This window comes from Protopterus annectens, chromosome 11.part0 (assembly GCF_019279795.1).
Source record: "Protopterus annectens isolate FY-2018-M chromosome 11.part0, PAN1.0, whole genome shotgun sequence".
NCBI lineage: Eukaryota > Metazoa > Chordata > Ceratodontiformes > Protopteridae > Protopterus > Protopterus annectens.
This window is the reverse complement of record NC_056745.1, coordinates 493,544,368-493,569,041: the sequence shown is the minus strand read 5'-3', so window position 1 is coordinate 493,569,041 and position 24,674 is coordinate 493,544,368. Positions and strand designations below refer to the sequence as shown.

The window sequence follows — 24,674 nt, the reverse complement described above, 5'->3', positions numbered from 1 at the left end:
TTGTGGGTTTCCTCTTGGTGCTCCAGTTTCCTTCCACATTCCAAAGACTTGTAGCAGGTCAATTGGAGCACTCTAAATTGGCCATAGGTTTGAGTGTGCATGCGAGTGTGTGCGTGGAAGAATTACTGTGGCATGTCTAGCCAACCTGTTGTGTAAACCTTGGCTCTAGATGATTGTCACTGTTGAAGTTATACCCCAACTCCATGTGCAAAAAAGCAAAAAAGGAGTTGTGGATGGATGGATGGACTGAAGCAGCATTGCAAAGTAAGTGTGTGCATATGTCTGTGTTTGTGTGTGTGTGTGTGTGTGTGTGTTTGCGTAAGCGAGTGTGTTCAGATGTGCATATGTGTGTGTGTGTGTGTGTGTGTGTGTGTGTGTGTGTGTGTGTGCGTGTGTGTGTATGTGGGTGAGTGGGTGAGGTTGTGTGTGTGTTTGTGTGTGTGTGTGTGTATGATGTGTGTGTGCGTTTGTGTGTGGGTGTTGCTTGCAACTTGGTGGAAAGGTTAAAAGTATGTACTTTTAGAGTTACAACATTCAGTATCATTGGGTTTGATTCCCACAGCCTTTATTGGCTACCATTTGAGTCTTAGCAAGTCAATTAACCAGAGATTGCACTTGGGTTATCTCTGAAAATGTAATATGTACCTTGTGGGCTTACCTAGTCATCAATGTTTTTATATATCTATGTACAGGACTAATTCTGCAATGTTTTTATTTACCTTTTCTTTCTAATTTACAGCTCTACTATATTTAGTTATACCCCCTCATCTTAATCCCATAACAATAACTTGTCTATTGGAGGCAAAGAGATGTGGAGAGACTCATTTAGTGATTTGTTTGTTTCTTTGTTATGTGAATGAATGCTGTGCTGAACCTATGACCCTTTTCAGATACAACCCAGTTACAAGAACTCTCTTTATATTTTTGAGCTTCCATATACAGAGTTTACACATGAAGAAACATTAGTATTAAGTGCAATTTACAATAAATATTACCAGCACAAGTAAAGCATTTTACAAGAGTAAGGTTCATGTAGTTTTAATAGTAAGCTATTTATGACAATATTTAAAGTTATACAGAAGAAAGAGAAAATGATATCCATATAAGTATGAAAAGGAATATTCTGTATGCTATTTTACCCTATATCTAGCTGTAGACAAACTGTCTGAAACTAGAACATGTCAAAAAGGAACTGAGACTGTGCCCTGCTTACACAGTACCCCAAAAAGCAGTATGAGCATGGCTATCTTTCAGGTGAACAGACAATTTTGATCTAAAGAAAGGATGCAATGTGTTGTTTTACAGATATTAGGAGGCAAATAGTTTGAATTTTATGGTATAATTTCAGCAAAGTGTTTTCCTCCAATGGTTTTATTAAACTTGGATCTTTGGAGAGTGAGGATGTTATCCAAATCCATATAAACCAATGCGGAGAAGATTAATAACAGGTTTTATGGAAGTAAAACAGTCACTATGTAAAACTAATTGAGTGAGGTGTTCAGTGGAAAAACTACAGAAGGAATGTGGAAAGTTTTGAAAGAGAAATTGTTTGAATGCAAAAAAAAAACAAAAAAACAATAAAAGGTTTAACATCAAGATCTAGGCACACAGAAGCAGGAGGATATACTTCTCTAATAAGAAGACACTTGATTAAGGTGAGAGACAAGACATATAAGGCATGGAAAAGAAGTAAAACTACAACTTTGAACACTGAAATAAACAAGCTGGACAGACAAATTAAACATAGTGTGAGACAAGATCAAGAAAAGTTTGAAGAAAATTTATATAAAGCTATTGAGCATAATGGGAAACTATTTTATAGATACATAAGATGTGGAAGGAGTAAAGACATACAAATTGATAAACTGCAGGTAGATTCTAAAATTTATTCAGAATTTAAACAGATTATAGATATATTTACAAAATCTTATGCAAAGCAGTTGGGTTCCACAAAGGGATTGATAAATTGTCTTTGTGACATCCAGGTAACCTCAGACAGTGAAATCAAATTAGATTATATTGAAAAGGAGCAATGCAAACTGGATCCAAACAAAGCACAGGTAGGAGATGGAATTAGTAATAATGACCTGAGAACACTTCAGTAAAAACTTATAGTACCATTATATCTATTAATTACTAGATCATATAAATATAGGGAGATTCCTCAAGATTGGAGACCTCAAGATTGGAGACACGCACTTGTTAAACATATCTTTAAGGGAAAGGAGAGCAGAACAATCCCAGGATCATACAAATCCTTAAGTTTACTTTCATATTGTGGAAAATAATGGAGAAGGTAATATTAGCAAGTTATTGTCAGAACTGGAAAGTTTGGGACTTGAAACCATATATCAGCATGCATATGGTGAATATAGCTCTATAACCACCTCTAACATGATGTTCTACAACAATATAATAACAGCTATGAATGAAACATTTTACTGTGATGTGATTTATATAGATGTAACTTTAGCATTTGACAGGGTCATACACATAACCCTGATCAATAAATTAGAACAACTAGGTATTGATATATTCTTGATAAGATGATTAGCTGCATGGCTTACAAATATGACATGGCAAGTATTGTACATTTGGACAGGTAAAATTCTAGGTTATAGTCAGGGTGTCCCATGGGGCTTTATTCTAGGCCCATACTTATTTAGGTTCTATCTTTCAGGTCTATTTTTTTTCATCTGAAGTGTTCCACATTTAAAAATACGGTATGTGTGTAGATGACTTGAAAATGGGTAAACTGATTACATGTGTGCAAAACAACTTCACTAAATTGACCATCTGGGAACAGGAGAATAATATGCTGATATATACATCAAAAACTAAGCATATGAAGTTTGGGAGACATAAATTGAAAGGTGAATAATTAATACAGCACACAGTGACTGAAAGTGTAGATTCATTTAAAGATCTGGGTATATGGATAGATCCAACTTTGAGTTTGTCTAATCATGTCAACCAATTGGTTAATGATAGTTATAGAACTATAAGTTGTATGAAAATATTTATAAAATCTAGGAAATCAGAAGAGATGACATCATTATTTGTTAGTTACATTAGACCCAAACTGAGTATGGAATAACAATATGGAAATCTTATAAGAAAACAAGCATGAGTAAACTGGAAAGAGTACAGTGGAAACTAGCAGCAGTCAGCTAGCAACAACTTTACCATATAACCTGCAACTGTAGGTTCCCAATTGTCTTGTAGCTGCTTTAGTGGTGAAATACTTGCAATTTCTCATTTTTTGTAATTAGTGGCACGCGCACTTCCTGGGTCGCACTCTAGTTTTAACCCCACCCGCTACAGGCCACCCGACTCCCATAGGGTTCTATGACCCATCCCTTCTCTACTTCAGTTTCAATCTACCCTGATAGCAAATTGCCTGGTATGCCTTAAGTTTTTCAGGCTAGCAAAGTCACAAATGGCCAGTTGAATTCTAATCCAGTACAGTACAACTAAATTACATGCTGTGTAGCTAAAACCAACAAAGCAGTGTAAAGCAACAATCTTAACAATTTTTACTCTCACAAAAACACCTTCAACTATTATCTCACAAATTCCCCTTTTAGGCAATATTTGATATCAGCCTCATAGACTATAATCTTACTAGCCTGAGGCAAGGTATTTTTTGCAAGCTTTTCACTTATAGAGTGACTGTTTCAGGGCAAACACTACAGTGCTCGGTTCAACCTGCTACAGTCCTCAGCTCAACTCAACTCACTCCATTCGGGCTCACTCCTTTCCCCTACCCAACCCCCATTCCCACCCCCCACTTTCCTCTAATGTATAGCTAACCTTACCACACCCAATTTCCACTTTCCACCTATCCACATTCACTTTCTCAATCCACTGAACCTCTCCTCAACCACATCCTTACCTCACGCTCTACAACTCCACCTCCATCTACTTCCACTCCAGTCCACATCCTCTCAGCTCCCCTACTCCACCATATTATGCACCATGCACTACTACAACTGCATAGTAACAAATACTCTTCTATTCTTTTCACTATATTTCACCCACAACTACACCTCACTACACAAATATCACATACTACACATCCATTCTCCAATACAGCCAATAACTACTGCTAACCCACTATCTCACACCTTCCCTAACATCTGCCCACAACTATATAATAACTCTACCTACCTGCATGCAATTTTTGATATCAGCCTCATAGACTATCACCTTACTAACTCGAGGCAAGGCATTTATGCAAGCTTTTCACCTTTACAGATTGACTATTTTAGGGCAAAGACTACAGTTCTCGGATCAATCCGCTACAATGCTCAACTGGAATAGCAACTCCTACTATTTTTGCTGAACAGCTCTAGAAAATGTTGAGTAACAACTACTGGTCTGGAAAACAACACTTGACAAGTGAACAACAACTGAGCAACTATAACAACTACTAATGAACTTTGACTCAGAACCTGCTTTTACAGCAACATTTTAAAAAGTCACAGAAAGCTGTTATGAAAATTTTACTCTCTCACATTGGACTTTACAAAATAAACAAAACAGCTGCTGTGGAGATTCTATTCCTTTCAGCTCTGGAACACAATGACATCACAACTAGGTCAGCTGACTGGCATAACCTACATTCAGAATTATTTTTAAAAAACATGTACATTTGGTCAGCCAGAAGAACACTGCTTGATTCAAACATCTCACACAAATAAAAGCAGTAATCAAAAACATAAACTTATTTACAAAACTATAGCTAGTCATGCTGGCATATATAACACAGGATAATTTACAATTATTTACAAGTATTTACAAAACTTCAGCCAGTCCTCACAAGTTATATAGGGCATTTAGAGGCAACTACCTCTGGGAATGTTTGGGATTTTCAAAAAGTAGTAGAGAATCATCAAACTATCTATACAGAAGATTCTACAGGAATGAGAAGTGCACTAATAGGTTATCCAGGAGATCAGCTGATGCATGGAATAGACTACCAAACTACATTAAATCAAGCACTAGTTTAGATATTTTTAAGAGCAGCCTGGACATTTATTATTGGAACTGTTTTGGTATACTGACAGGATAGAAGGGCATTAATGCTTGTGCTGTAATATTTGTGTATATGTATATATATATATATATATATATATATATATATATATATATATATATATATATGGGTCTACTTCTTTTGACCTAACTTTCATTTGCCTGACACTCATTTGCCTGAGACCAAATGACTGAAATTTCATTTGCCTGACATTTCATTTGCCTGACACTTCAATTGCCTGACAAGTATTATTAGCAAGAAAATGGAATACGCCCCCTTCCCCACTGCAGTGCGACCCTGGAGTTAGAATATATAGTTAGGGGGTGTGTGGGGGGCACAGCCCTCCACAAGGGGGGGTGTGGGGGCGAAGCCCCCCACTTACTTTTCTGTAACTAAGCAATATTACATCAAAAGTTAACAATATCATATGAAATGAAGTGGGGTGCTTCGCCCCCCACCCCCCCTTGTGGGGGGCTGTGCCCCCCCAACTATATATTCTAACTCCAGGGTCGCACTGCAGTGGGGAAGGGGGCATATTCCATTTTCTTGCTAATAATACTTGTCAGTCAAATGAAGTGTCAGGCAAATGAAGTGTAAATAAAATTTCAGTCAAATGGGGTCAGGAAAATGAGTGTCAGGCAAATGAAAGTTAGGTCAAAAGAAGTAGACCCATATATATATATATATATATGTTTCTATGAAGATTGCATAGGGAGGTTTAAATAACAGGACCTGGGTATATGCTACTAAGTGTTGGTCAGTAATTGCTATGCAGAATTTTAATGTTAGTCTGTAAAGGACATGGAAGAGACCTGGAAGTGATGGGGAAGCCAGCTAGCCTTTTGCAACAGTTGTGCAATGTCATTTTTATATGTGTGAAAGAAAGAAAGAACATAACGTGTACTGTTGCTTGGAGAGTCCAAGTGTTATGGGAGGAGTGTATTGAGGCAATGGATAGAACATACTCTGGTTTAGGTATAAAGACATTTTTGTCAAGTGCAGTGCAAGTTGGTTGAACTAGGTGGTCAGACACAGTGCAGCTGGCTTTAGGTTATTTGCTGACTTGAAGGTAAGGTTAGGGGCAAATACTCAAGTAAGGTATCTGTGTTGTTTGACTTTTATTTTGTTCTTATTTATGTTAAAGATTGGGGATTACTGTAGTCTTGTTTTGACTTGTTTCAAAGAGCAATGATGAATCTTGGAGATGTTTAGAATAAGTTGTGGATAGCCAGTTATAAAGTTTGAAGTTCTTGTTTTGGATTTTGGACATCGGATGGGGTGGAACATGTCAATAGCATAAAAAGTAATTATTCATAGAACTGGGTGAGCATTTGTATGACTGCTGAAAAAAAGAGTATGGTGCCATGGTACAGGAAATGCTATTTGTGAATGAGTAAGTTGCAGTAAGGATGTTATGTCCTGTCCTGAAGCCCTACTGCACATCTGTGATTAGCATGTATTTGTTGATATGACCAAAAATGTGTTTCTACAATATTTTTCCAAAGACTTTAGTGATACGTCAAAGTATGAAATATTGCCTATAGTTCTGGGAATGAATGTGAGGGGTTTTAGGAAGATGAATAATCAAGGCATGTTTAAAGCGAGGTAAGATAACTCAATTTTTAAGGGAAATGTTAAATATGTGTGAGACTGGTCTGGCTCTTATTAGAGCTGACTGACATTGAAAGGTGTGGTGAAGGGTGCAGGGATTGGCATTAGCCTTTTTTTTTTCAGTTTTTGTAGTAACTTCCTGACTGTTCTGTAAGAGACTGAGTGGAAGCAGATGGTGGGTGTATCTGGGCAAACTGTGATGTAAAAGCCGAGTAGTGGCCCTTTATGTAGATAGGTAGGTGTGTAGGTACTGGTATGGCAATAGGCTATGGCTATATCTTGTTTGACCAAAATCTTTCATTCAGCGCACATAACAAATGCAAAACTTATCAAATTCTAACACAACTTGACTGAGCTATAAATATTCAAACTTTCTAACCTACGAAACCAGGAAATCTATAACAATCCACATGCTAATGTCATGATTAGAATATTGGTTACTCATGTACACTCTAAATTTAGCAAAAACCACAAAAAAGTACAGTTGTGTACACTTACCATAAATGTAGATGTTTGAGTGTATTCAATGTTGCAGTCATTACATTTGGATTATCTGCTTGCAGTAGCCCCTCAGTCGGCCTGATTAGCAAAGTCTTGGGTCCTGCATCAGTTGCTGTCCCTTCTTCTATGACGTCAGATCATCAGGGGTATAAAACATTAAATCAGTTTTTTTTGCCCCCGATGTCAGGTGCCCCCCCCTAATGGGAAGCAATAAAATCTATAGTACAAGGAAATACCTCCAACAGAAATGTAAACACACCAAAAAGCTTTTGGAGCATAGTAAGAGTAGAGGTATAGCCAAAAGATGAAAGGGGGCTGGAGGGAGGGTAACCAGGACTGCAACAGTGAATACACTCGAACATCTACATTTATGGTAAGTGTACACAACTGTACTGTGTTCTTCATGTTTCACTGTTGCAGTCATTACATTTAGGTAGATTCCCAAAGCTAAGGTTGGGAGGAGGAATTTAAATAGAATTAGGACCAGCTATATGGCCCTGCAAGACTGCAGTGGCAAAACCAGCTCTGGATTTAGAGAAAATTGGCAAATGATAATGCTTGGTGAAAGTATGTACAGAACTCCAGGTAGCAGCTTCTAGGATGTCCCTTGTTGGGATGCCCCTGAGAAAGGCTGTAGAGGTAGATGCAGCCCTGGTTGAATTCGGTTTGATGCCCTGTGGAATAGATTTTCCATGGTGCTTATAGCAGAAATTAATGCAGTGGCCTATCCATTTTGAAATGGTTTGCTTTGAAATAGTTTTCCCCTCTGTCCCTACAGCAAATGCCACCAGCAGTTGTTTGGATTTCCTTTGAGGTTTAGTCCTGTCCAAGTAGAATCTAAGTTGTCTGTGCACATCTAAGGAGTGCAGTATCCATTCCCCTTTGTTCTGTGGGTTAGGAAAGAAGGTAGGCAAATGAATGGACTGATTAAGAGCCACACTGGATATCACCTTGTGCATGAAGGAGGGACTGGTTCTGAGGGACACTCTGTCTGCATGAAAGATGATGAAAGGCTCCACTGCCATAAGGGCCTGTAACTCAGATACCCTTCTTGCAGAAGTGATTGCTAAAAGGAAAGATGTTTTCCCGGAAAGGAATTTTAAATCTGCAGTAGCAGCTGGCTCGAAAGGAGGAAGAGTGAGTTTCTCCAAGACAAAGTTAAGGTCCCAGGCTGGAGTTGGAGCTCTCCTCGGTGGCCTTAAATTTTTGGCCCCTATGAGGAACTGATTGAGCAGTGGGTGAGAGAAGAGGGGAGGCTCTGTGCTATAATGAGCTGAAATGGCTGAGGCATGAATTTTGATGGAGTAAAGGGACAAGCCTTTATGAAGCATCTCAGTCAAATATTGTAGAATCTGAGGTAAATTGGGCACTGCTGTGCTCATCCCTTGAGATTGGTTCCAGGTGCAAAATCTTTTCCATTTTGCACAATAAAATTTTCTAGTACTAGGCCTCCTAGCCTCTAAAATGATATCCATCACTGATTTACTGAGGGGTGGTAAGGAAGAGACTAAGTAATTAGCCAGGCTGCTAGGTTCAGGGTTTGCAGCTGAGGGTGCAGAATCTGGTTCCCCTGCTGAGACAACAGGGAAGGAGTCTGAGGCAGGTGCCATGGGGCCAAGCGTGACACACTGCACAGGAGTGCGTACCAGTGCTGGCATGGCCAGTCTGGTGCAATTAAAATCATTCTTGGCTTGTCCTGTTTGACCTTTAGTAGTACCTTGGAGAGCAGAGGCAGAGGAGGAAAGGCATAAACTGATAGATTTTTCCAGCTGAAGATTAGAGCATCCACTTTCCAAGCTAGTTTGTGGGGAGTCCTTGTGCAAAATTTGTCCAATTGATGGTTCTGGGGGGAGGCAAACAGGTCTATATCTGGGCTCCCCCATTTGCTTGTCAACATGTTGAAAATCCTTGGTTCCAGTTTCCACTCGTGTGGGTCCATGAGGTTTCTGCTTAGTCCATTTGCCAGTGTATTTAGTTTTCCTGGCAGGAACTGAGCTTGTAGATTTACTTGGTAGCTCAAGGCTGTGTTCCACAATGCCATGGCTAGTCTGCAGAGGGGGTAAGGGTGTGTACCCCCCGCTTGATTATGTACCACATGACCATGGTGTTGTCCGTCTTTACCATGAGTTGTCCTGGAAGTATGTCGTCCTTGAAGGCTGTCAGAGCATTCTGTACAGTTAACATTTCCTTTTGATTTATGTGTAGGTGCATTTGACTTGGGTTCCATTTACCCTGAATGCACTTCCCTGCCAGGTGAGCCCCCATGCATAGTCTGATATGTCTGTTGTTAAGGTTTGGGCAGCAGGGGTAGTGTGAATGGTAGTCCCTTGTTTTGGTGACAGGCCTCTGCCCACCAAAGGAACTCTAGGTGTAGACAAGGTATAATAGGAATCATAGCTTCTAGATCCTGTGAATGATGACACCATAGGCTTTTGAGATACCATTGCAGTTTCCTCATATGCAGCCGTGCATATGGAATTAGAAGAATGCAGGAGGCCATGAACCCAAGGCCTGCAGTATTCGCCTTGCAGATAACTGGGTTTTTATGGCCACTTGTTTGAAGTAGGTTGTCAAATGAATCCATTTCTCTGGTGTGAGAAAAGCCATCTGGGAAGTTGTATTCAAGTTTGCTCCCAGGAATATAATTTGTTGACAAGGTACTAGGTGTGATTTATTTTCATTTATGGTGTACCCCAGACAAGTCAGTACCCTTTGAAAAAAAGCCAGATGATTCAAAAGTATGTCCTGGCTTTCTGCCTGAATTAGATAATTGTCCAGGTATGGATATATTTGAATATTTCTTTGCCTGCAGAATGCAATGACTGGAGCTAGGCACTTTGTGAATACCCTGGGCGCAGTAGATAAGCCAAAGGGCAGTGCAGAGAACTGATAGTGCATGTCACCTGCTTTGAAGCGTAGATACCTCCTGCAAGACTCCCTGATAGGGATGTGCAGGTATGCTCCTTTTAAGTCTAGTATTGCCAACCATGCATCTTTGCCTAGCATAGGAAGCAACTGGTGAAGAGTCAGCATCTTGAATTTTGGAATCACCAGAAAGGTATTTAGAGTAGAAAGGTCCAGGATAGGACGCCATGTATTGCCTTTTCTGGGTACCAGAAAAAGTCTCAAATAAAAACCTTGTCCCTTTTCCTCTTCTGGTACCAACTGAATAGCTCCCATGCTTAAGAGAGAGAGAGTACTTGATTTTGGGCCTCTGCCCACTGATTTGGGGGTAGATCTGGCCACCCGCTTGGTGTTGGTAAGGTGTGGAAGTGAAATCTGTATCCTTGGGACACTATATTTAAAACCCATTTGTCCTGGGTAACGAGTTCCTAGTTTTTGGCCTCCAGACCAATCTTTCCGCCTAAAGGAGCATTCAGTTGGGAAGTGCTTGGAAGTTTTAAAAGCAAGTCATTGAGATAGTTTTCCATAGGGGGAGTCTTACTACTTCCTGATATGGGTACGGAAACCCCCCACTGCTTAGTCTTGTGTGTCCCCTGAGACTGAAACCTGGGTGCTCTGCTGTGTCTGGGTTTGGCTTGAGAAGACTGGAAGGGGCTGGAAAGGACCAATTCTTAGAGGGCCAGTACCTACTAAATCTCGGAGGCTGAACTTGTAAGAAATCTTTAACATTTTGCATAGATTTAGCTTTATCTTCCATGTTTTTAAGAACTTCCTCAGCCTTGTTGCCGAACAGGCGGTCCTGATTTAAGGGAGCATCGAACAATTTTGTTTTTAAGAACTTCCTCAGCCTTGTTGCCGAACAGGCGGTCCTGATTTAAGGGAGCATCGAACAATTTAGCTTTAACATGATCAGGCAAAGATTGCTCCTTAAGACAGGCATGCCTTCTGAGCACAGACCCAGTAACAGCAGCCCTGCAAGAGGCCTCTAATGAATCAAATCCACATTGCAAAGTATGTTTTCCAATCTGTTCAGCAGAATGCATTAAATCCTGTAATTCTTTATTTTCCTCACAGTCAGGAATCAACATCATTTTCTGTTTAAGCAATCCAATAACATGTTGCTGATACTTTAACATATGAAACTGGCAGTTTAAAGCCCTAATGGCCAAGGTTGCAGAAGTGTAAACCTTCTTACCCCATCTATCCAGCGCCCTGGAGTCTCTATCAGAAGGGGTAGGATTTTTAGCAGTAGAAGCCTTAATGCCCTTGGGTTCCTGTGAAATAGTCTCTGGATCCACAATAAGATTTTTAAAAAGGAACTTGTGTGAATCAGGAACCCAATAATATCTGTAAGGTTTTCTGGGAGCAGGAGGCAAAGAATCAGGGGCCAAACTAGATTCTGAAAAAGCATCATCAACAATGTCTAGTACAGGAGGAATAGCTAAAGGCCTATGCTGAGGCAGAAGTAAGAAAATCCTAAGCCTCTTTTTTGAATCAGAAAAATCCTGGCTTTCCCAGTGGAAATGCTCCCTTAGAGTATGTAAAGTTTCACCAAAAGAAAAATCCTCTGGAGGGGAAGCAGAGGCAATAGAGTCCTCAGCATCAGAATCCTCATAAGTAGATAAGGGCAAATCCAGATCATCAGAAGAATCAGAAAAATCAGAATCCTGTTCAGAAGATTCATAAACAACTTCAGTCCTAGGTCTCTTAGAAGGGGGAGGTTGGCTTACCCTGATTAGAGTTATAAGATCTTCAGCCATTCTTATCATTTGTTTTTTAGGCATAGAGGCCGGAGCATGCAGTCTGGGCATTGTTTTTTTTAGGCATGGTTTGAGATTCAGGCCTAAATGAAGAAGGAGGCATCGATTTAATATTCAAGTCTGTAGGCCTGAATACACCATCAGAAGCCTGTGCCTGCACAGCAGCTCTGGACCCATCCAAGGTAGAGACATCCGCTGGTTCCATAGTTGAAACATCTCGCGGCATACCGGACTCCAAATGGGACTCAGTAGAGGCCTGCAAATCAGAAGTAGTGGGTATCAGGGGCTGAGAAAGCACCTCACTGAGTACTGGCGAACTGGCAACTGGCTTAGGAGAAGCGTCGTCGGCAGTTTTGGACCTCGGCGGCCTGTCTCTGTCTTTATCTTTGCGTTTTTTCAAAATCCCGGTAGTCGGATGGCTAACTGACGACATTTCTGGATAATTAAACTGAGAACCAAAATATTTAGAGGCAAAAATATACCGACAACGGATAGTGCACTGATTAAAGCACAAAACTGACAGCAAGGTACGTCGTGGTCAGGGCCTAGGCAAGGAATACAGTACGAATGAAAATCTTTGAGGTATTTGCTTTCCACAAGTAATGCAATTATTAACTTTTACTGACATCGGTAAGGAGCAAGTAAAAGTTTCTCCAATGGGGTACTTAGCTTTAGTTGAAGACTTCAGTTCTGAAACTCGAAAACGAAAATTTCAGGATTCGGGCAACTGGCACTTGCGAACTGCTTCTGTTTCGGGCACCACACGGCAAGAAAGACTGATTTAATGGCGTCGGCTGCATGTTTTACATCCCTGATGACCTGACGTCATAGAAGAAGGGACAGCAACCGACGCAGGACCCAAGACTTTGTTAATCAGGCTGACTGAGGTCTACTGCAAGCAGACACCCCAAATGTAATGACTGCAACAGTGAAACATGAAGAACATCACTACAGTATTAGTTAATATGATACGTCAGTGCGTAACCCTAGCTAATCCCAAAGCAAACTGTTTACTAGCAATGTCAAAGGTACTGCTCATCCACCAACATCTTGCATTCAGCCCAAATCACAAAAACACTACAGATATCAGTTAATACAATATGCCAGTTTTTAACCCTAGCTGGACCAAATAAACAGCACTGCTCCTCTTTACAAGAAGCAAACTGGCTGCTTAGTAACAGCAAAGGCAACACACTTACCTGACATCACCATATCATGCTGCTCCAATCCTTATAAACCTTCAATATTCCTTAATTATTAAGCTGAAACAGGCATACAATAAAATCACAAAATTTGCTGCAAACCTATCACATACCTCTCACCTACAGTGGCTTGAATTCTCCCAATTTCAACTTTCACAACTCCACATAACTCACTTCTTACTCATCAAACCCTCAGCTTGCCCCTCCCTATCCAATCTTGTCCCATACTAAACCCCTACATGCCCACTCTAACACAGACCAACTTCTTCTACAAATATACAAACCCAATAAAACTATTGGTAAATTATTATACAAATAGTATCTCAAAACTGGAACAAACTCCCACTCAACATAAGATGCATTACACACTCCAATAGTTTCAAAAAAATAACGAAATAATTCTTTAGCTAAATCGTGGCAATGCCTTGTCATGACCCCACGTAAACCCTTACCCCTTCCATCTGTTCCTAACTTCTTGCACTACTTCTTTTACTTGAAAACACTTTCTTGATGATAAGGCTTAAACAGCTTTACCCCAATTTCTTATGTAATATGAACATGTATACAGTTGCTTCTCATTTGATGTTTATGGTATGTAACATAACTATGTTTATAATTTCTTTTTTTTGATTTCTCAAATTTGTAAACTGTTAGATCTTGTCATTGTTCTCTTTTTTGTCTCTTTGTTTATTCTTACTTTGCTTATTTTTTATATATCTGAATTGCTTGTGAACTATGCCTGGGTTTAACTGCTGACTAACTCTGTATATTATTTTGCTCCGTTGAATGCTCAAAATCTGCTGTCTAACCCTGCTGTATTTGTACATAATAACCTACACTGTATTCTTCCACATGAATTCAAGCAACATATATCCACATGCTTTAGCTGTGTACTGTTGTACCTTTAGGTTACTGTTTATTTTCTCTGCATACTTTATTTTTGTTTTCTCTTATTTTCCACTTAGAAAACTGCCTTATTTTGAATCATTGTACTGTTTTATTGCATTGTCTCCCCTCTACCTCTCCCTAAACTCTGTAGCTCCTATATCTCTCTACTCATTCTCAACCCATTCTCATCATTTTCAACCCCCAAACTCAAACCTGCACTCCCTCCCCTTCACCCAAACCACCCAGAGATCCCCTCATACACTTACTGTCTCTTATCTTACCTGCAACTACTTCCCTCATACTCTACAATCACAGTACATTCTATAACCCATTCATCTCCACTAATAATAGCCTATTCTTATTTCTCTTACAGAGATTACTCCTCTCCCCAACCTGTTCATCTCTCTGTTTTTCTTCATTTTTTTAGGTTAGCAAGCTATCTCCACAGCTTCAAAGCCCACTGACCCACCCTGCCTGGAATTACTTGCGGTCAAGTCCCTTCATGGGAGCTTCCCTCCAAATTTGAGACTAAGTATGTCCTGCTTAATCTGCAAAAGGTTTTAGTTGCTACCTGTACTGTACAGTTGCTCTCATGGTGGCTATTCCCTTGCACATCTGCAGACCGCTCCATGTTTTTTCTCCTTCATATCCTGCTCTCCCATTCTTCCTACCTCCCTCTAACTATTTTCTGCTCTCTGAAAGCACTCTTGTTTGCTGGACCCCCTCCTCTCACTGTCTGTATCTCCTACTCTGAGGTATCCCTACTTCACCTACCTATCCTTCCTGACCATCTCCAGTTACTATATTTCTATACCTTTGCTTCCACTCCTACAGACCTAATCAGTCAATATCTCTCTGGGTTTCTGCTGCCCCCCCCCCCCCCGGCTCTCCTGCTCACATTTCTGACAAACCTACCTGCTTTATCTGATTGTTTTCTGAGGTTTTCTCCATGGGTGTACTGCCCCTCTGGTAATCCCCTGCATGGCTTATGCTTCCTTTGGCTTTCTCTGCCTGTTCCTGTTGTTCTACCTGCTGTTTTTCTACCTCCCATTCTGCTGCCCCTCCTATGTCTTTTTCATCCTGCTACTACTGCTGATCCTGTCCATTTTCTACCCCATTTTCTTTTTCCTTTCCTATTATGATATTTACGTAAGCCACCCATACTCCTTTGTGCCCTTTTAAGCTTTTGCGTGGTTCTCCAAAGCCATCTTTACTCTCTGTCTCCCCCTTTCAGTAAGTGGTCCCGCTGTGTGCTGTGGTCATCTACAGGTGAGCCTTTCATATGTTTTAAGCTGGATTTGTCTATTTTACTATTTGCCAAATGAAACAGCAGTAAAGGCATTTATGCTGAAGATCTCAAAGCTGCAATTTTTGCTTAGTTGCTTTTAAGTCTGTTGTTTGACTACTGATTTGTGTTTAATCACCAGAGTTACCTGGTGACTATATTGCAGATAATTTGTGAGCTGTTGCTTCTGTGCATGTGTGTACTCTGACTGGTTGTTGTTTAATTCATGTTACGGACTATCTTACATATGCTGGTGTGTACATTCTTTATTTGTTTAGCTTGAGCTGCTGGTGTGCCCAACATAGCTCACAACTGTCTGTGCACTCATAAATCCATATCAAGGGTTATTTCCATATGCTCTTGTCTGAATATCATTCAGTTAACTAGGTTTTTTTTTCCACTGCCAGAATTTGTCTGCGACCGACTGCACTTGTTTGGCTGTTGTTAATGCCCTTCGGGAGCTATGTCCCATGTGTTGGACCATATTCTATTTAGTTGAATGTCCCCTACTTACAGTGTTTCTGCTCCTGGTGTTTTCTTATCACCTTGTTTAAGGTAGCTCCACTTACCCTTGTTACACTCAGGCTCATTTCGCTCCCCTACCTTACCCCCATTCCCACCCACCCCATTACAATTTCCTTTATACCAACCACTTCCTCCCCTTCCTGTCTCATCATTCACTCACTATCATCTTCCTGACAATAACCACTCCCTCCCTAACATCTGTCATACTTAATCTACATCACTTCCTAACTTTAACTATTATATCCACTCTACAACCCCTCTACACACACTGTAATATGCAACACCTTCTCATTTCCACTACACTCCTCCTACTTCTCTCTGTTTTAACCTCTTATCACTCCCACCTTTCCTACCCACTCGGATGCGTATTATATGTGTAGGAGGTAGGAGAGCATATAACAACTTCCTCCTTTATTATTTCCCCAGGTCTGTTCAACTTCTCCACCACATGTCTTCATAAACTGTCTATATTTCAAATCCTCCCACCTACCTGCAAATCTAAGCCAAAGCTACACAGACTTCACTTACCTATTACTATACTCTCTCTTCTCACAAAAAAACTTACTCTGGTCGGGAGACATCCACCCCAAACCCAGGCCCCTATACCTCTCCCAAAAGCCACATGTGTCTCAAGCCTGTCTCCACCTCCCCCTCTCCACACACTTTCACCATCCCCATCCTTATACACAACACATCCCTACCCAAGCACCTAACTATATACTCACTAAATATTCAAAGCCTAACAAACAAAATCACTGAGCTGCACACCTGGATAGCCCATACCACCCCTCACATTCTTTCCTTATCTGAAACATGGCTCAAGCCACATATCATTAACAGTGAAATACTCCCACCTGGCTATAATATCTTTTGCTATGACAGAGTCCCAAAAAAGGGTGTGGTGTAGCCATCCTCTACTCCAATAGCCTCAACCTCTCACATTTCACTACACCTATTCCTGACTTCCACCCAGCTGAACTTATCATCCTAAACTGCCACCTAAATCTTCACAAGAAATTTGCTGTTGCTTCCATCCATATCCCCCCTGGAAATAATCAGCCCATCCTAGAGAATATCCCATCCTGGTTTTCCCACAATATACCCTATGAAACCCTCATCTTAGGAGTTGTCAACACAGACTGGCCCAAACTTACAAAGGACTCTCCACAACTCAGTATTAACATACATGGTTTCTACCAACTGATCTCATCCCCCATCCGCCTCCATAAAAACTCATCTTCCAGCTCCACAATTTACTGTACTCTCACTAACTCCCCCACCACTACCATGGCCCCACTACCTTACCAGACTCCCTTAGTAATCATCTCCCCACCTCTGTCTTAAAACACTCCACCCAACTTCCCAAACCCCACCTTTACAGAGATTGTCGCAAACTCTCTAACTTTAATATCTTCCAATTCAACTCCATTCTTTCCAGTACAGACTGGTCCATCCTTAGACAAATGCATCTCAATGACACTGGCAGTATGTTCAATACCATCTTCCTGAATACCCTGAACTCCCTTGCTAGAAAGATTAGAATAAAATAAAATTATGCTCCCTGGCTTTCCAAGGAAACAACCCCTGCTCCTCAAATACAGACAACTAAGGAATCTTGCTAAGAAACAAACTAATAAAGACAAAAAGTCCTACTATAACTCTGCACAGCTCAATAGTAAATCCAACCCTCAGAGGTTTTGGTCTACTCTTAACAAAATTCTTTCTCCAGGCTGTCACTCCAACCACTCCCCTTACCCAAATACACCCCCCTCAGGAAACCACTACCCTCCTCAATAAACACTTTATTACCCCATCCAAAAACTCATACCCTCCAACTCTAGTGCAACTTCTCTGCCAACCCCTCCCAACCCTCCAAATTAAACTCTCCTTTCACCGTGTTCCTACTTTCTACATCAAATCTCTTCTTCTTAAGCTCAAACCCTGCTCTCTCTACACTGACAATCTACCTACTACCTTCCTCAAACTTGCTGCTGAATCCATTGCCTATCTTGTATCTATTCTATTCAATAGATCAATTCAAGAATCCACCATTCCTACCCTATGGAAATCTTTCTTCACTATTACCCCGTATAAAGGGAAAACTCCACAGACCCAACCAACTACTGACCCATCACCATCATATTCCCCCTCTCTAAGATACTTGAAAAATGTATTCACTCACATCTTCTTAACCACCTCCTCCAACATAACCTTCTCACTTCCACTCAGCCTGGTTTCTATTCTAACCACAGCACAGCTACTGCCATCCTATCCTTCACTCATACCATTGCCAAGGTCCAAGATAAAAATAAACACATATCCTGTCTCTTCCTTGACCTTTCCAAAGCTTTCAATACATTCTCTCATCCTTTTACTGCTATCTAAACTTGCTAGTCACAACCGATCTTCCACCTCCCTTGCCTGGTTCTGTAGTTACCTTACCTGCAGGCAGCAATCTGTTAAATGGCTTTCATCCTTTTCTCCATTCATTCCTGTCCCAACCGGAGTACTACAAGATTCCATCTTGGGTCCCCTTCTGTTTAATGTCTTCACCAATGACCTTTATACGTCTTGTAAACAATCCTCCCTCATTCAATACGCTGATGACTCTACACTCATCTCCATCTCAAGCAATATCTTTGAACTCCATACTCTAACCCAACATGCCTTTCTATCCACTGACCAGTTGCTGTCTGATAATCTACTTATCCTTAACCCCAAAGACCAAACTCTTACTCTTTCTCCCCCATTCTCTTACTCACCATAAATCCACCTTTGCTATTACAGCTTCTAACAATACAGTAATCCAACCCGATACTCACAAAAAACTCCTTGGAGTCATCATTAATGATGAACTCAGATTCAACCTGCACATACTCCAATGCATAAAAAATACACCAGAAACTAGGGTTACTGTATCGCAACAAAAAAATTCTAAACTCCAATGCCAGATGACTCTCCCTAGCACAGTCACTCCTCCTCCTCCCCTCCCTCCTATATGCTGCCCCAGTTCTTACCAACATTCAGGCCACAACCCTGAACAAACTTCAACAAACATAAACAGATATTGGGAAAGGCTCTTGCTAGCCCATAGTGCCTTTTTTAGGCAAGGCTCAAAAGACAAACCCACCTCCATAGGTATCACAAGGGATAAGAAACTAAGAGTAATGCTACTCAACACCAGAAGTCTAAACCTCAAGATGCATGCACTCGAAACTCTCCTTAGCATGGAGAACATCGATATCTGTGCAGTAACAGAAACCTGGCTCAGGGCTCCCGAGAGCACCCCAGCACTACCAGGTTATACCCCATACCATGCTTTTTGGCCCCAAAACTTGGACCGAACCACAAAAGGAGGGGGAGTATCGATATTCATCAAAGATACCCACACCTCCAGGTTGGTGGCAAAGCACAAAGCATCAGAGACTATCCATGTGCAACTAACAGTGGGTAAATCTGCCTTCCAGTTTATAGCCTGCTACAGACCACCCTCCCAAACCCAGGAACCCCACTCGGCCTTCCTGAGAACACTGGAAAATATGAAGGTCTCTCCAAACACCATTATATTGGGTGATTTCAACTACCCAAACATAGACTGGGAGCATTACTCTAGCTCCAACACCCTAGCCCAAAGGTTCCTAGAATTTATAAACTCAAATGCTATGGAACAATGGAACAACTTGTTACCACTCCCACAAGAGGGGAAAACATACTGGACCTGGTCATCACCAACATGGGGACTCTATGCTCCAGACCAGAAGTGTATCCCTCACTGGTAAGATCAGACCATAAACTAATCTCACTGGATATTCACATCCCGACCCCACCCCCTGCCCAGAAAACCACAGTGAAAAACTTCTCTAAAGCAAATTTCACACTCCTCAAAACTGAGGTGGAATCCTTCAAAGCCCCCGGGCCTGTGGAAAATACGGCCCAGACCGCAGAATCCTTTATAAATGCAGTCTATGAACACCTTCAGGAATGCATGGATCATGCGATCCCAAATAAAACCAAGACCCAATCCTCCAAAGGCAGACGTCCTGTCTGGTGGACCCCAGCCATAAACAAACTATACAATAGAAGGAGGAAGCTACTAAATGATAGAGCAAAATCCCAAAAGGGAAGGCATCACTGATCAGTATTAGCAAAAAACTACGGGCACTCATAAAATTGTCTAAGGCCAGCTTCGAGAGAAAAATTGCACAGGACACTAAGGATAATCACAAGGCTTTCTTTAGTTATGTTAGGAACCTGGGTGGTAATGCCCAGATATGCTCAGAATTACTCCAAAATGACAAAAAATACACCGAACCCACAGACATTGCCAACATCCTAGCTGACAGGTTCAGTGCAAACTTCTCCCCCCCTCCCCACCAAAAGGGCAAATATCTATCCCAGCAGAGTGCTGCCCCCCTGACATCTCAGATGCTCAGGTAAGAGCCACCCTCTCCAAAGCAAAAAACACAGCATCAATGGGACCAGACGGTGTCCCGGGCTGCGTCTTACATGATCTCCAAGAAGAGCTAAACCCAAACATAAAACTACTGTTCAATCTCAGCCTTACTACAGGATATGTGTCCAAAGAGTGGCACACAGCAACAGTGGTCCCTCTCCATAAAGGTGGTGCCTCAATGGATCCTGGCAACTATCGCCCCATAATCCTGACTAGCTTGGTCTGCAAAGCTATGGAAAGGATCATCATGGACCTCATAAATAAAGATATTGGGGACCTACAGACACTGGATCCTACCCAGTTCAGCTTTGTTAAGGACAGATCCTGCCTCTTAAACCTGGTTGATTTCTTTGAAACAGTCCCCAAGGCCATTGACGAGCGGAAGGTGGTCTACATAGCCTACCTGGACCTCGCAAAAGCCTTTGATACAATACCCAACTCGGGCATTATAGATAAGCTCACCAGCTTAAATATAAACCCCTATGTCACTAGATGGATTGCAAACTGGCTCAAGGACAGAACCCACATGGTTAGAATTGCTGGAGCCATGTCAGACTCCAAACCAGTTACAAGTGGTGTCCCACAAGGCTCAGTCCTGGGACCTCTCTTGTTTGGTATATATTTCTCGGAGGTACAGGCCAACAGGGAAGGACTGTGGCTGACCCCAAGTTCGCAGATGACTGCAAACTGGGTGCCATAATACACTCTCCAGCCAACACAAGCATCCTCCAAAAGGGCCTCATAGAAACAGACAACTGGTGCCAGAGCCATGGCCTCAAGCTAAATGCCAAAAAGTGTATAGTCATCCCCTTCGGCAAAAACAAAGTGCCCACAAATTACCACATAGGTGGTAATCCATTAAGTACAGAAGAAGTAATTAGGGACCTGGGGACCCAAGTTGATAGCAATCTCTCATTTGACAACCATGTGGCCAAAGTGGTTAGAAAAACATTTTATATAGCCCACCTAATCATGAAGGGATTCACATCTAGATCAGGGGAGGTCATCGTGCCTCTTTACTCATCCCTCATCAGGCCCATAATTGAGTACAATGCCCTTTTGGGATGTACCTTACCAGACACCTGCAGCAACTGGAAAGACCCCAAAAGTACCTCACCAAGAGGATCAAAGGGCTCAAACAGATGCCATATGCTGCCCGGTTAAAGAAACTCCAGCTCTACTCAGTGGCATACCGCCTGTTCAGAGGCGATCTGTGCCTGACGTATAAAGCCAGGTCCAACCCGGAATTAATGGACATGCTGCACCTCAGAAAATCCAAATTCCATCGAGCTACGTGCTCGAGAGACTTGAACCTCAGCACTGAAATAAATAGGACATGCTGGAGGGACAGATTCATAACCCAGAGGCTCCCTTCACTCTGGAATAAAATCCTAGTCCAGGTTAGGCAGAGTCCCTCATTGACTCTCTTCAAAATGAATCTTGATGAGTGGATGGGAGATCGTAGGTTTACCCCGGGTATCACTTCTGTGTCACTGTTAGATAGAGGCACAGTATACTAACCTCGAAAAAGGGCATAGCAAAATAAATTTAAAATGGGTGGCGAAAGCCAAACACATTCTGGCTAGGCTTATAAATGCCCTAGGGCAGATAGATTTATCATAAACTCTCCATACCACGCACATTACTGCAATGCATGAAACTGTCTCCAATGGCTAGAACCTTCGTCCTGTCCATCCCTTTCATCCTTGGTGTCTACCTATTCTCCATCTCGGACCCTCCATACCTCAAACCAGCAACTACTTGACATCTATCAACCTAAGAAAACAGTAGGCAAACTTCAATATAAATACTCTGTTGCCCATGCTTGGAACAAACTTCCCTTAGACATGCCTTCTGTCACCCACCTATCACACTTTAAAAATGAACTAAAACTTCATCTACTCAACTCCCAAACATGTCCCTGTCAAGACCCAACCAAAGCTCCCTACACCCCATATACATATCTAAATAATTCTCTCACTTTTCATCTAGTACCCTATATATGCGGGTACTTACTAAATTCAATCAATCAATGATGGTGGACAAAATTCTTATGTAAATATATACTTTGTAAACATTATGTGTATACTGCTTTGTGCATACATTCTACTTTGTTTCTTCTACTTGCTGTATAACAAATTTTTTGCAATTCTTTTTGTCTCAAATATTTTTATTTACTGTAAACTGTTTGTGAATGGAGATTTACTGTAAACAGTTTGTGAATGGATTTTTTTTCTCCTTGGGCCTCCACTGAAAATGGGCCTCAAGCCCAGTTGGGCCAACCCATTTAACAAATGTCAATACATAAATAAATAAAATGTAATAGCATAAGTATTTGGAGTTTTTCTCCTTGGGTTTCCACTAAAATGGGCTTGAGCTCAGGTTGACCAACCAAATTAATGAATGTCAAATAAATAAATAATTCATGATGCCATATTTTTCCTTCTGCCCACACTTTACATCTGAACTGAGACACACAAAATAACATAAGCATCCTCCACTCAAACTAATATGACATTATTACCATTGTAAGGTCCATGTTCTTGAAAAGAACAGGTAAACAAGCGTTCCCCAAACATTCCCCATGCTTCATGGAATTCACTGTCTCAAGAGATCAGGAAAATTGTTGATTTCCAAAATTACAAAAACAAATTTGTTAAGAATGTGGTACCTAGGCTGAAATGAGAGGAAGGAAAACTTATTTAAAGATGTTATGTATTTTTATTACCTCTTTCTTATTTTCTACTAGTAACACATTTAGAGTGAAAATGTGTGTAACTTTGTTATGTTTTTCTTTTGTAAATGTAAAATAAGATGAAAGGAAGGGGAGTACATGAATCTAGTGTTTGAATATATAACCTCTTGTGTCAGTTGTATTAGCAGGTCATATAATGTAATTGCAGGCTAACTAACTGGCTGGAACCATGAGAAAATAGATAGTCCCCCGGATTCTCTATGCCTTGCATGGCGTGCAAGATCAATACAGGAGCCCTAGCAGGCAATATGTCTGCCGTGCGATCCAGGAACAGCCTGCAGGGGCATGCATGAGCGCTCTTTCATTAGTCCTGCACGGACTAAGCCCCTGTATGCAAATCACCCCATTTGCAGGAGAAATCCATGCAAATGAGGTGAATTTGCGATCCAGGAAGCTTGCAACCGGCCATGCAGGACTAGTGCAATCTGCAAAAATGTACTCGGTTAGTAACCGAGTACATTTCTGCAAAATCCAAAACGGAGCTGTGACAGCTCCAAATAAAGGCTGCATATCATCTAGGAAATTGGCATTGCAAACAGACAAAAAAAAAAAATCTACTTTTATTTTTTTTTGGCCGATGGCGGCTGTTTAAGTGAAGGGCAGCAGCGTGCAAACGGGATCAGGGGGAAAATAACAAAATAAACCTAAATTAAGCATTCTAACTAAAATCACTATTCTGCCATACAAGTTAGTGGCAGGCAGAAGACAACATGGTCAGTTAGTAGTGGTTGCTAAGGGGGGAGGCTCAGTGTGAGACATGTAACTTTCCATTAGCAGGCAATCCTATGCAAATGAGGGGAATGATAGTGAATCCCAGTTTTCCCCAGCATGCTAGTCAGGTCCCAACAGTGTACGAGTAGGAACAGCTTGGTGCAAGGCTAGGAGTTAGGTGACATCATGGGGGTTTGTGTCAGGCATACTGTAAGTGGATTGGAGCCCTGTGGCTCGGGTTTGCTCCCAGCTTAGCACAGTTAAGCTAGGGGGCGTGTCTGAATCTGCCTAGCACTCTTTACATTGTTTAAGTGGGTGTGCGCGCCATGCACCAGGTTTTAAAGGAAGAAAAAAAAAGTTAAAAGAGGAAATAGCAGCACTGTGCACATTGGAGCATTCTGTTTGTGTGGTGCACCCCCGGGCTTAAACAGGAAGGCAATGGGAAGGGAAAACAGCAGTAGGAAGGTAATCAAGGAGAACTAGCATAGCTGGCAGGTGAAATGTATCAGAATCAGCCAATTACACAGGCAGCAGACCAGCCCAGCCCAGAACACTACTATAAAACAATGCAAACACCTCCCCCTCTGGATTTTCCCACACTCTACATCACCAGTGTAAATAAGCGGGGAACTTTTGATAGGGGCTGCAAAAGCTATCATACAACTTGTGGAAGAGGCTGAGGGTGGTGAGGATGTGAATGCTGTCAACCAATCCACAGTGAGGAGACGGACAAGAGGGTACAGACCCAGGGTAACTTACCAGGGCTACATGAGCTGGAGATAGTGGAGCACTATAGGGTGGACAGGGACCTGCTACAGCAAACTGTTGAGCTGTGCAACCATGCCTCACACACACAACTAACAGAGGGGAACCCTTCCCAGTGGATACCAAAGTATGTGTAGGCCTAAGAATACTAGCTACAGGTACCTTCCAAAGGTCAACTGGGGATATGATGGGGATCTCACAGGCATCAGCAACAACGATACTCCACCAGTTCCTAGATGCCATGTCAGCACATGTCGGTGAGCACATATATTTCCC

The 24,674-nt window shown here is 41.5% G+C and overlaps 1 protein-coding gene across 3 annotated transcripts in view; it reads right to left on the bottom strand.

Annotated features, from left to right (window-relative positions):
• Positions 1–24,674, bottom strand: part of LGR5 (leucine rich repeat containing G protein-coupled receptor 5) — a 1,626,452-nt gene that overhangs the window by 331,539 nt on the left and 1,270,239 nt on the right. The gene's annotated exons all lie outside the window — the stretch shown is intronic.